General features: G+C 40.9%; 1 protein-coding gene across 1 annotated transcript in view; it reads right to left on the bottom strand.

Moving 5' to 3' along the window:
- LOC112249528 (BMP/retinoic acid-inducible neural-specific protein 3-like) overlaps positions 1–12,007 on the bottom strand; it is an 87,520-nt gene extending 75,513 nt beyond the window's left edge. Inside the window, exon 1 of the mRNA XM_024419338.1 lies at positions 11,397–12,007. The gene's annotated coding sequence lies outside the window, so the exon portion shown is untranslated. The remainder of the gene's footprint in view (positions 1–11,396) is intronic.
- Between the last annotated feature and the right edge of the window lie 2,124 nt (positions 12,008–14,131).

Here is a 14,131-nt window from a genome sequence, read left to right on the forward strand (position 1 = left end):
TTATTGACCAAATACTTATTTTCTACCATAATTTGCAAATAAATTCATTAAAAATCCTACAATGTGATTTTCTGGATTTTTTTTCTCTAATTTTGTCTGTCATAGTTGAAGTGTACCTATGATGAAAATTACAGGCCTCTCTCATCTTTTTAAGTGGGAGAACTTGCACAATTGGTGGCTGACTAAATACTTTTTTGCCCAACTGTATATCTCTCTGGTCACCCCCAAAACTAATTTTGGCCGCCTCTCCTTCCAGTTCTCTGCTGCCAATGACTGGAACGAACTACAAAAATCTCTGAAACTGGAAACACTTATCTCCCTCACTAGCTTAAAGCACCAGCTGTCAGAGCAGATTACTGCACCTGTACATAGCCCATCTATAATTTAGCCCAAACAACTACCTCTCCCCCTACTGTATTGATTTAGCTCCTTTGCACCCCATTATTTCTATCTCTTCTTTGCACACTCTTCCACTGCAAATCTACCATTCCAGTGTTTTACTTGCTATATTGTATTTACTTCGCCATCATGGCCTTTTTTTGCCTTTACCTCCCTTATCTCACCTCATTTGCCCACATTGTATATAGACTTATTTTCTACTGTATTATTGACTGTATGTTTGTTTTACTCTCTGTGTAACTCTGTGTTGTATGTCGAACTGCTTTGCTTTATCTTGGCCAGGTCACAATTCTAAACGAGAACTTGTTCTCAACTTGCCTACCTGGTTAAATAAAAAGGTAAAAAACAACAACAACAAAACAAAACTTCAGACCATTTTATTGTTAAAACTACACGATAATATAACATTTTATTTTTTTGTAATTTAATATGTAATATCGTACATTTTATCATAATTTGGTTGTAATCCAGAGAAGAAAACATGAATCCTCAGTGTACAATGACATTTGTTTTTAAGCCCTGGATTTCTAGGCCCTTGATATTATTGTTGGATCTGATTTTAATAGATAATTAATAGATATGCCAATAGTGGACAGCCTTCTTTTACTACTCTTGACAGTTGAATACTTTCTGAGAAGTAGCCATCATTTACTATTTTACACCGAGGGTTACAATCTTAATTGTGGCTATCCAGCTCGTAAGTGCTCAGTTGGTTGCATATCACTGGGAGGCTGGGAGAAGAGTGGGCAAAAGCGTCTAGAAATCTCAGTAAAGCACACAGGCCTCATCTAAAAATGAGAGCCAGTGGCCGGGTACAAGCAGGCCCAAAAGGTTCCTCCTAAATAAAAGCATTATTTCTGCTAAGTGAATAGCTGTAAAAATAACCGATGAAACTGGGCTAATAGGTATTCCCTTTACAGTACTTGGTATGGTGGAGGGCGATAGACTTGGGCTACTGTATGTGTGTGTGGTTCGAATTCCCTAGCCAATTAGGTATAAAATCTGACAATGTGTCCTTGAGCAATGCACTTAACCCTAGTTGCTCTGAATAAGAGAGTCCGCTAATTGACCAAATGTCAAGTTGAAGTTGGAAGTTTAAATAGACTTAGTTTGGAGTTATTAAAACTCATTTTTCAACCACTCCACACATTTCTTGTTAACAAACTATAGTTTTGGCAAGTCAGTTAGGACATCTACTCCGTGCATGACAAGTAATTTTTCCAACAATTGTTTACAGATAGATTATTTCACTTATAATTCACTGTATCACAATTCCAGTCTGTCAGAATTTGACAAACACGAAGTTGACTGTGCCTTTAAACAGGTTAGAAAATTCCAGAAAAGCTTCGGATAGGCTAATTGACATCATTTGAGTCAACTGGAGAGCTACATGTGGATGTATTTCAAGGCCTACCTTCAAATGTAGTGCCTCTGTTTGACATCATGGGGAAATCAAAAGAAATCAGCCAATACCTCATAGACCTCAGCCAAGACCTGGTTCATCCTTGGGAGCAATTTCCAAACGCCTGAAGGTACCATGTTCATTTGTACAAACAATAGTACACAAATATATATACACCATGCGACCACGCAGTCATGATACCGCTCAGGAAGGAGACACGTTCGGTCTACTTTGGTGCGAAAAGTGCAAATCAATTCTAGAACAACAGCAAAGGACCTTTGTGAAGATGCTGGAGGAAACAGATATAAAAGTATCTATATCCACAGTAAAATGAGTCCTATATCGACAGAACCTGAAAGGCTGCTCAGCAAGGAAGAAGCCACTGCTCCAAAACCGACATAAAAAAGCCAGACTACAGTTTGCAACTGCACATGGTGACAAAGATTGTTATTTATGGAGAAATGTCCTCTGGTCTGATGAAACAAAAATAGAACTGTTTGGCCATCGTAGAACTGATATTGTAGAACTGATAACCATCGTTATGTTTGGAGGAAAAAGGGGGAGGCTGGCAACCATCCCAACCGTGAAGCACGGGGGTGGCAGCATCATGTTGTGAGGGTGCTTTGCTGCAGGAAGGACTGGTGTACTTCACAAAATAGATGGCATCATGAGAAAAGACAGTTATGTGGATATATTGAAGCAACATCAAGATATCAGTCAGGAAGTTGAAGCTTGGTTGCAAATGAGTCTTCCAAACGGACAATGACCCCAAGCATACTTTCAAATTTGTGGCAAAATGGCTTAAGGACAACACAGTCAAGGTATTGGAGTGGCCATCACAAAGCCCTGACCTCAATCCCATAGAAAATGTGTAGGCAGAACTTAAAAAGCATGTGCGAGCAAGGAGGCCTAAAACCTGATTCAGTTACATCAGCTCTGTCAGGAAGAATGGGACAAAAGTCACCCAATTTATTGTGGAAAGCGTGTGGAAGGCTACCCTAAATGTTTGACCCTAGCTCAACAATTTAAAGGCAATGCTATGAAATACTAATTGAGTGCATGTAAACCTCTGACCCACTGGGAATGTGATGAAAGAAATAAAAGCTGAAATAAATCATTCTCTCTACTCTTATCCTGACATTTCACATTCTTAAAATAAAGTAGTGATCCTAACTGACCTAAAACAGGGATTTTTTTTACTTGGATTAAATGTCAGGAATTGTGAAAAACTGAGTTTAAATGTAGTTGGCTAAGGTGTATATAAACTGTAAATGTAAAATGAGAAGGTCAGAGAGGGAGAATAACATATTTGGGGATTGACCAGTAACGACAGCAATTACAAGAACACATGCTACCTGTCTTTTTCACCCGTTTCTAATATAATTTTGTTTGTGTTATTGAGGTAAGGTTTGTGACTGTACATGTCACATCATTGCCTGGAATCATATATTTTTTTCAATTACCAAGCATTCTTGGAGGCGTCTTTGTTTTAATGCCCTAATCAGTCAATCTCTCTGTGTCCTGCTCTCCTCTCCTTTACTATCCTCTCTTCTTTCCTACCTTCTCTCCCCACTTCACATTTTCTCTATCTTTCCTATTGTCTTCCTTTCTCTCTGTTGTCCTCTCTCTCCGTCAGGCTCGGATACGAGTTAGGGCCGCTACGCCACTGATCCACCAGTTTGCTCATTATAATAAAATAATGGGCCGTGGGTATACACCACAAAGCCAAGGGTTGGGGAGTAACCGATTTATATGTAATCCGTGACATGTTAACGGACTATAAAAAACTGTAACCCTTTTCCAGCAAAAATATTGTACTCAGATTACAGATACTTTCAAATAAAATTATTACTTCTAGGATTACTTTTAAATTCAGAAAGGATGTTTATGAAAAACTGTCACAATATTGTCTTCTCAATGACATTCAAATCAGCATTGAAAAAAGCGTAGGTTTACGTTTTTTCTACCAGAGTGAGTCTGACCACATGTCAAAGATGACTGAAATCAAATGTGTTTGATGAATGGCAGGAAAAGAGCAGGATAGGTTTTTGTAGGCTACAGTACAAGCTACTGTATGTATTCCAATGGTGTGACTGCTGTCGACATCCCAAGATTATCCAACTTGAATAAATGCTTGGACGTAAGGACGACAGGAGTGGTGTAGCCTACAAGTGATACATATATCACTTATTATTGTTGTCTAAATCAAATAAAATTGTATTGGTCACATACACATATTTAGCTGATTTTATTGCAGGTGTAGTGACATGCTTGTGTTCCTAGCTCCAACAGTGCAGTAGTATCTAAAAAAACAATTCACAAACATCAAAAGTAAAATAATTGAATTAAGAAATATATCAATATTGAGCAAAGTCGGAGCGGCATTGAATAAATACAGTGGAATAGAATACGGTATATACATATGAGATGAGTAATGCAGTATGCAAACATTATTAAAAAATGACTAATGTTCCATTATTATAGTGGCAAGTGATTCCAAGTCTATGTATATAGGACAGCAGCCTCTAAGGTGCAGGGTTGCGTAACAGGGTGGAAGCCGGCTAGTGATGGCTATTTAACAGTCTGATGGCCTTCTGATAACTGTTTTTCAGTCTTTCGGTCCCAGCTTTGATGCACCTGTACTGACCTCACCTTCTGGATGAAAGCAGGGTGAACAGGTCGTGGCTCAGATTGTTATTGTCCTTGGATGATCTTTTTGGCATTCCTGTGACATTGGGTGCTGTAGTTGTCCTGGAGGGCAGGTGTGCTCCCTCTGCTGTTTCCTGAATCAGATTGATCTACATAGCGCATTGATGTGAATCACACTGCTGCTCTCTCATTTGGCTATTTTGGCCTTATGGATTGTGGTTGTTGTGGATGGCTGTTCACAAATGTTTGTGTATTTTAATCCTATATATATATGGTTGAATTTAAAGAAGTTTAAGCTGCCTATCAATCATTTTTTTCGACCAGTGGACAGCCAGTGAAAAAATTAGCTTTTGCAACAGCTGCATAGTGCAGATTCGTGCCTATGGAATAAAAGCTTGAGGAAGTTCCTCCCATCTAAACTCATCCGTTGTATTGTGCTCCATACTGTCAAAAGCAAGTTTCATTTAAGAAGAGCATGAGTAGGGCTTTTAGTGGTCAATCTAATTCGTGCTGATAAAAAAAGTGTTTCAATAGGCCAAACGGACACATGCTCAAACTCGCCCACTTCGATAGACTTCAACAGCTGCAAATGATTGATATTTCAAAGTGTCACCAACAAAAACATAAACAATATGCCTATAACAAATGCAGCACATGGCATACATTTTGCACATGCAAATAGCACTTTTCAGAAGGGCTCAAAGCATGACATTCCATGAGAGCATTTATTTTTCATCTTGAAGCAATGAGCCCAATCAGTCCTCTATGACAAAATAAACAACAGAGTAGGCTAATAAATCCTTAGTTTTTGGGATATGCTCATGTAAAACAATGTCTGATCGATATTTCCAAATTATATTCTTGAAGATCAATGGGTATTCAATTAAATGGAATGACTGACAATCTGACAGATTTAGTAGTAGAAAACAAATGGATTTGAAGAAGCCTATACATAACCAACCCATAAAGTAAAATGCAAATCCATTAATGGCCAGCTATGCATTGATTTATCCTGCAATAGATATTATTGAATTGGTAATATAAATGTGTCTTCTGATGCCTCTTAAGAGAAATCAAAAAAATAAATCAGACTACATTACTGAGTTTGGTTAATCCAAAAGTTACGTTACTGATTACAATTAGTAACTGTAACAGATTATATTTAGAAAGTAACCTACCCAACCCTGACAAAACCCCATGTTCTTACCAAAACCTGCCTGCCTGCTGCCTGTTTGTCCACCGTTTCTTCCTGTATCTCTCTCTCTTTAAGTATCTTCGATTATCTCTTTCTTCTCCTGTCTCCATCTTCTCTTTTTTATCTCCACTGTGGATATTTGATGTGATAAAATTGATTCAGCAGTGTTTCACGTGTGATTCATTAATTTGTGTGCTTGTTAGCAGCAGGCCTTAAAGAAATCAAATCAAATGTATTTACAGTATATAGTACATAGTATACATCAGCTGATATATCAACGTGTTGTACAGAAAAGAAGATGTGGGTTCTTTAAGGAAGACACACCCTTGAAGCATCACACGGTCATTTGAACACGGTGCCATCTCACATGTCTCATCTGATCTCTGAAAATATCTCAGGAGCAGATGAACAGGCCATTGAGAAATCCGCATCAGTTATTGATGTCGTGTGTGTGTGTGTGTGTGTGCATGCGTGTGCGTGTCTGTGCAAATCTGTGTACGGGTTTGTGGGATTACGTGAGTGTTTGCCAGTGTTTGTGTGAGCTTTATTATGCTCTCTCCAATCTGCATTGCTTCTATTATAGGCCTCTAAATAGCGAGGAGACGGTCAGACTAGTCTACAGTGGCTTGCGAAAGTATTCACCCCTTGGCATTTTTCCAATTTTGTTGCCTTACAACCTGGAATTAAAATTGGGGGGGGGTTTGAATCATTTGATTTGCACAACATGCCTATCACTTTGAAGATGCAAAATATTGTTTTATTGTGAAACAAACAAGAAATAGGACAAAAACTGAACTTAAGCGTGCATAACTATTCACCCCCCAAGTCAATATTTTGTAGAGCAAACTTTTGCAGCAATTACAGCTGCAAGTTTCATGAGGCATGTCTCTATAAGCTTGGAACATCTAGTCACTGAGATTTTTGCCCATTCTTCAAGGCAAAACTTCTCCAGCTCCTTCAAGTTGGATAGGTTCCTGATGGTACACAGCAATCTGTAAGTCATACCACATATTCTTAATTGGATTGAGGTCTGGGCTTTGACGAGGCCATTCCAAGACATTTAAATGTTTCCCCTTAAACCACTCGAGTGTTGCTTTAGCAGTATGCTTAGGGTCATTTTCCTGCTGGAAGGTGAACCTCTGTCCCAGTCTCAAATCTCTGGAAGACTTCAACAGGTTTCCCTCAAGCATATCCCTGTATTTAGTGTCATCCATCATTCCTTCAATTCTGACCAGTTTCCCAGTCCCTGCCGATGAAAAACATCCCCACGGCAAGATGCTACCACCACCATGCTTCACTGTAGGGATGGTATTCTCGGGGTGATGAGAGGTGTTGGGTTTAGAGGTGTTGAGATGAGAGGTGTTGGGTGTTGGGTTTTGGTGAGCGGCTCTCTCTTGGCAGGTTTGTTGTGGTGCCATATTCTTTAAATTTTTTCAGATATTGTTTTATAACCCAACGATTTTATTTAACTGGGCAAGTCAGTTAAGACCAAATTCTTATTTACAATGACGGCTTACCCCGGCCAAAGACGCTGGGCCAATTGTGCGCCGCCCTATGGGACTCCCAATCATGGCCGGATATGATGCAGTCGAGATTTTAGTACCCCGATCTGTACTTCTCCACAACTTTGTCCCTGACCTGTTTGAGAGCTGCTTGGTCTCCATGGTGCCGCTTGCTTGGTGGTGCCCCTTGCTTAGTGGTGTTGCAGACTCTGGGGCCTTTCAGAACAGGTGTATATATACTGAGATCATGTGACACTTAAAGTCCACCTGTGTGCAATCTAACTAATTATGTGACTTCGGAAGGTAAACCAGATCTTATTTCGGGGCTTCATACGAAATGGGGTGAATACAGTTGAAGAAGTCGGAAGTTAACATACACTTAGGTTGGAGTCATTAAAACTTGTTTTTCAACCACTCCACAAATTTCTTGTTAACAAACTATAGTTTTGGCAACTCAGTTAGGACATCGACTGTGTGCATGACAAGTAATTTTTCCAATAATTGTTTACAGACAGATTATTTCACTTATAATTCATTGTATCACAATTCCAGTGGGTCAGCAGTTTACATACACTAAGTTGGCTGTACATTTAAACAGCTTGGAAAATTCCAGAAAATTATGTCATGGCTTTAGAAGCTTGTAATAGGCTAATTGACAACATTTGAGTCAATTGGAGGTGTACCTGTGGATGTATTTCAAGGCCTACCTTCACACCCAGTGCTTCTTTGCTTGAAATCATGGGAAAATCAAAGGAAATCAGCCAAGACCCCAGAAAAAACATTGTAGCCCTCCACAAGCCTGGTTCATCCTTGAGAGCAATTTCCAAACCCTTGAAGGTACCACGTTCATCTGTACAAACAATAGTACGCAAGTATAAACACCATGGGACCACACAGCTGTCATACCGCTCAGGAAGGAGACACCTTCTGTCTCCTAGAGATGAAAGCCAGACTACGTTTTTGCAACTCAAATGGGGGACAAAAATCGTACTTTTTGGAGAAATGTCCTCTGGTCTGATGAAACAAAAACAGAAATGTTTGGCCATAATGACCATCATTATGTTTGGAGGAAAAAGGGGGAGGCTTGCAAGCCAAAGAACACCATCCCAACCGTGAAGCACGGGAGTGGCAGCATCATGTTGTGGAGGGTGCTTTGCTGTAGGAGGGACTGGTGCACTTCACAAAATAGATGGCATCATGAAGAGGGAAATTTATGTGGATATTTTGAAGCAACATCTCAAAACATCAGTCAGGAAGTTAAAGCTTGGTTGCAAATGGGTCTTCCATATGAACAATGACCCCAAGCATACTTCCAAAGTTGTGGCAAAATGGCTTAAGGACAACAAAGTCAAGGTATTGGAGTGGTCATCAAAGCCCTGACCTCAACCCTATAGAACATTTGTGGGCAGAACTTAAAAAGCATGTGCAAGCAAGGAGGCCTACAAACCTGACTCAGTTACACCAGCTCTGTCAGGAGGAATGGGCCAAATTTCACCTAACTTATTGTGGGAAGCTTGTGGAAGGCTACCCGAAACGTTTGACCCAAGGTAAACAATTTAAAGGCAATGCTACCAAATACTAATTGAGTGTATGTAAACTTCTGACCCACAGGAAATGTGATGAAAGAAATAAAAGCTGAAAGAAATCACTCTACTATCATCCTGAAATTTCACCTCCTTAAAATAAAGTGTTTATCCTAACTGACCTAAGACTGGACATTTTTACTATGATTAAATATCAAGAATTGAGAAAAACTGAGTTTAAATGTATTTGGCTAAGGTGTATGTAAACTTCCGACTTCAACTGTACATCCACTTCAAATGTTGATATTTGGTTGTGTTGACAACCAAACACAAATCAACATCACTAAATATCATTACATTTGAGATGAACCAGAGGTTGAATTGAAACAATAGCTGTTGATTTTGCTAATGCTATACTGAACAAAAACATAAATTAAAAACATGAACATGCAACAATTTAAAAGATTTTACTTAGTTACAGTTCATATAAGGAAATCAGCCAATTTAATTAAATTCAGGAGGCCCTGATCTATGGATTTCACATGGCTGTGCAGGGGTGCAGCCATAGGTGAGCCTGTGAGGTTATAGGCTCAACCACTTGGGAACCAGGCCCAACCACTAGGAAGCCAGGCCCAGCCAATCAGAATGAGTATTCCGCACAAAAGGGCTTTATTACAGACAGAAATACTCCTCAGCACCCTCCCTCAGATGATCCCCCAGGTGAAGAAGCTGGATGTCGAGGTCCTGGGCTGGCGTGGTTACACCACATGCACGCACTACTCTTCTGTTTTTTTTTCTCATTTCACTTCACCAATTTGGACTATTTTGAGTATGTCCATTACATGAAATCCCACACAAAAATACATTTAAATTACAGGTTGTAATGCAACAAAATAGGAAAAACGCCAAGAAGGATGAATACTTTTGCAAGGCACTGTATATAATGTTGACGGGGTACAGTTGGGCAACCAAGATCTCTCACTATACACCACAGGACATGAATGCAGCATTCAGCTCTTAAGTCTGGCCGTGGCAATGGACTCACTCTTTATACAGTCTCTGGAGATAAATTACCCCATGGCGTCCACAAAGGAACAAGAGATTGAACCCTTTATGGAGCTGGGCCTGCACCAATTCTATGGAGAAGTTACATGAACACATTCATACGCAGTCACACACACAAACACTTTAATGTGGTACGTCCTGAAGATGGTTCATAGAGCCCATTCCCTTGCAGGTCACATACTGTACACACAGAGGCTTTAGCACTCAATGCTAAAAATCCTCTAATGATTTGACTCTAGGGCTCTCTGAGCTAACAGCTAATGTGAGAGACTCATAGAATATGACAGTACTGACTCCCTCCAATTGTAGTGATAAACCAAAGCTGACATAAGTTCACCCAATGGAGCCTTAACCAGAGACATCACTACATCTCCATCATATAGATCTAGCTCTACAATATCTTCAGATATGACTCACGTATTAACCAAGTTCACTCATCACTTTCATAGACTCTCCATAGGCAAAGATACACCATTTCATTTCTTTGAAACAAGATTCGTCGACCATTGTCTGTTTGACAACTGCCAGATGAGTGAATGTCTATTATTTTGGTATATTTACCAAACATTGATTTATGTTACGTCAAGTCAGGATTAGCGCAAGCTAGATATGCAATAGTATAAAGTATTTGGTATGCAGTATTTAGTATAATTATCTGAAAGGGATCAAATTGACTATATAAACCATTTCAATACATTGAAATACTCTAAATCCACAATGACCACAATATCCCTATTCAAGAGCAGCACAAATGTATAATGTTATGTCATTGTGCTTTACTGGGTTCATTCAATTTATCAATGCCAAGTTGTTATATTTTGATTTAGGAGCAACATTTACAGTGGTGTTTGTGGATTGAGGGTGCTTGGCTTTCATGACATTCTTTCCCTGCTTTCAAAGCCATGGGAATCAATGCAGGTTTTGAAAAGCTTGAGGGTGAAGTGTATAATTATGAAATCAGAGGCAAAATTGTTTGTGGATGTCTGGAAGCTGCTGGTTCTGCCTGACTGACTGGCTAGCACTTGGCAGACTTGCTCACACCACATCAGTGTTAGAGATCTGATCCCCAGCTCTGCTTTGCTCTGCTCTGCAGACTAGCCAATACACCCTCAGGGATATAGACTTGGTCCCAAGGAGGAGTGAAAAAAGAGAAGGAGGGGGGGTGAATCAGTGTGCATGCATGTAAAGGTGCATACCAATGTTGTGTATGTCTGCGTGTGTGCAAGGAGACAGATGGTGTGTGAGTAGAACCATCTCTAGCCACCTCGTTATGTCAGTGACTGACATAACAAGATTTAAAAAAAACGTTTGAAATGGCACGTTGTGTATTCTGCTATGCTATCTCTCAACGGTAAGTTTCTTTTTATGAATGTTTTAGTAGGTGGCCAACTATCGCCACCGGGGCCCTAAGTGCAGGACGTAGTCTGGCTATAGGCAGAGGTGGCACTGTTTGTGTGTGTGTGTAAGAGAGAGGACATCATGCTATTTTCAAGGTTTGGCTACATCTGGAATTCAGTTATAGGTCTAACCAATCTGTCCCTACATTGCGTGACAGTGTTCATGCAATTTTAGGAAAATGCAAACCATTACGTAACAAAAAACTAAGCTCTTTCCAGGCTTACTAACAATAGGTCTTATGAAAGATGGATATCTCAACTCACCGCGATTCAGAACAGCAGACAAAGTTAAACTCAGCGTCTCCCATTATCTTGCTGAATCAGCGGATATGCCCATAGAACTGCCAAAACGTTCATCGGTGTGAATGAGTTATGAATTGGACGAGACCCACAAAACTCCACAACATCCGATGAGCAATAGAAGGAAAACGATTCGACAAGTCGGGCTGCGCTGCGCCTTAGCAATCCTTCTTATCGCTCCGGCCCACTGAGGAAGTTCGGTAGAAAAAAGCTTTTCATAGAGGTACTTTAACCTTCCTGGAAGCAGAGTTTTTGACCTTTCCGGGGATAATTACTAAATTAAAGTATCCACGGAGAGAGCGGGCGCAATTCCGCTTGGTGGGGGAATGCGTGTGCGCCTCGGGTTAGAAACACCAGTGGGCGACTGGCAGGAAGGCAACTACGGAGGAATGCAGGTGGGTATTGCTTCACCGGATGTTTAAGTATCTCTGGCCAGTGGTTAAATATTATTTTATAAAGTCCACGCCAGCACCGGGCTCTGCTTGACCCGCCTACTCCGCAGCGCTGTCAGAGAATGGGAGAGCCAAATTTCAATAGGTGAAACAGCAGACACGGTCTTTTTTAGCTCTCCTCTCTCCCTTTTACCCCCTTTTTCACCCAGTCACATGTTTAAAACACAAGTAACCCTCTGTAGTAGCTACGAAAGAAGGATATTCTTAAGACCGTCACCGTTGACGTGGCGCGAATGGTAACAAGCGCTTTGGAGACAGCGGCTACCTTATCACAGTGAAATAGCCCACAGCTATGGATTCCTAGATGTATTGGCTGAGGATATTTAAGTCTTTATTTTCTCATGACGTTTTAAATATATTATTCATTTTACTGATGTGATCTCTTTCAGGAGGGGCAGGTGAATAGGCGACATTTGAGGAATAAGCGAATGTATCTCACCAAAATAAATACCTGTAGGCTAAAGCACACTGTCTGTGAGCCAGCCGTTAGTTTAGTCTTCATACCTGTCTTAGTGTCATACTTAGCTCTATCTGTCTGAGCAGGGGATGGGAGCTGAGGACGGTTCAGTGACTGCTTCTCTTCTCCCTTGTCTTCAGCCCCCATATGTCTGTGCATAAGCCATGAATCACAGCACTGCAAAGGCAGCTAACAGCACCAACTGAGACTCCAGACAATGAATGAATGCTGGCATTTAACAGTGAATATGAAGGAATACATCAACACACATGCATCAGCATTTCAGTTAGAAGTGATCATATGCAACTGCATCCTCTCTAAATTAAGGTTCTAACCTAAGCTTAGAGACCTGAGTTTAAGAACCTAAACTCATCTGCATCCTATCCCCATATATTATTTCCTTTGTGTGCAATAGTGTGCCAACCACAATCAACATGAACCTTGTTGGAATAATTAACATACCAACGCTCAGTTGGTAGAGCAAGGTGCTTGCACCGCCAGGGTTGTGGGTTCGATTCCCAGGGTCCCCCAAATGTAATATGTATGCAAGCATGACTAAGTCGTTTTGGATAAAAGCGTCTGCTAAATGGCTTACATTATTATAGTAAGGTCTCCATCTCCACCCAATATGGTCAGCTTTGTGGTGTCTTCAATTGAAGACAGAAAGAAAGTGTGTTTGTAGTGTATTGGAACAAGTAGACCTTTCCTTAGTTATAGGGTATGGGAGCTGTCCATGGTGCTGAACTGCCTCTAAATAATGAGTAACTCCAATGACAACAGTGTGGAGACTCCATCTTTGACTTCCATCAACCTCAATGAAAAACTCTTCAACTTGCCATAATTTCCATATGGCTCTATTTGTGTTGTTTCCCAGTGTGGGAGCTGTTCCTCAGGGCTATAACATGTGAGCTGTCCACGGTGAGGAAAAACATATTTAAAAACCTCAACGAATAACCGTTCAACTTTGGATCATTTCCATAGGGGTTTCTGTAGTAGACTTCATCAGGGGTATAGTTGCTTATCAAGAATACTCTGACATAAAGCACTCTTTACTCTGATTATTTGTTACGCGGAGTGGAACAGGGGAACCCAAGAGCAGACTCAGACGAGGGGACTGGGATGAAGTAACCAAGGTATTTATTGAAACACAGGGGACAGATGGAGTGCAGGCCAGGGGAAGCTTGAGTGGGTTGCAGGAAACCATGTGAGGATGTGGAGGCTGGAGCGAGAGAGGTTGGGACTGGGTAAGCAGGTCCGGAGAGGAATCCAAGTGAGTAGTAGAGTGGGGAATCCAGGACAGATAGGAGGATAACAGGTTCTAATAGTAACAAATGGCTAGACTGACGGAGCAGAAATTACAATCTGGCAGTGTGGAAGTGGCAGGACTGAGTATTTGTAGAGGTCTTGATTATAGAACAAGTTGAAGTCGGTGGGGATCTGCTCTGACTCCCGGACACCTGTCTCCGCCCAATCACACAATCACACACACACACACACACACACACACACACACACACACACACACACACAATCACACACAATCACACACACATCACACACAATCACACACACACACACACACACACACACACACACACACAATCACACACAATCACACACACACACACACAGAGAGGGAGAGAGTACTGGGGGAGTGGCGGCAGGTCAAGGAGACACAGGATGAGCAGTAGAGGGCGTTGCAGGAGCAGATGTGACATAATTGGCACTCATCTGTTTGCTCCATTATCTGTTACTTTGGCAACAGCTTCTCTTTCTGGGGCCCCCAGAAA

This window comes from Oncorhynchus tshawytscha, linkage group LG01, assembly GCF_018296145.1.
Source record: "Oncorhynchus tshawytscha isolate Ot180627B linkage group LG01, Otsh_v2.0, whole genome shotgun sequence".
Taxonomy (NCBI): domain Eukaryota; kingdom Metazoa; phylum Chordata; class Actinopteri; order Salmoniformes; family Salmonidae; genus Oncorhynchus; species Oncorhynchus tshawytscha.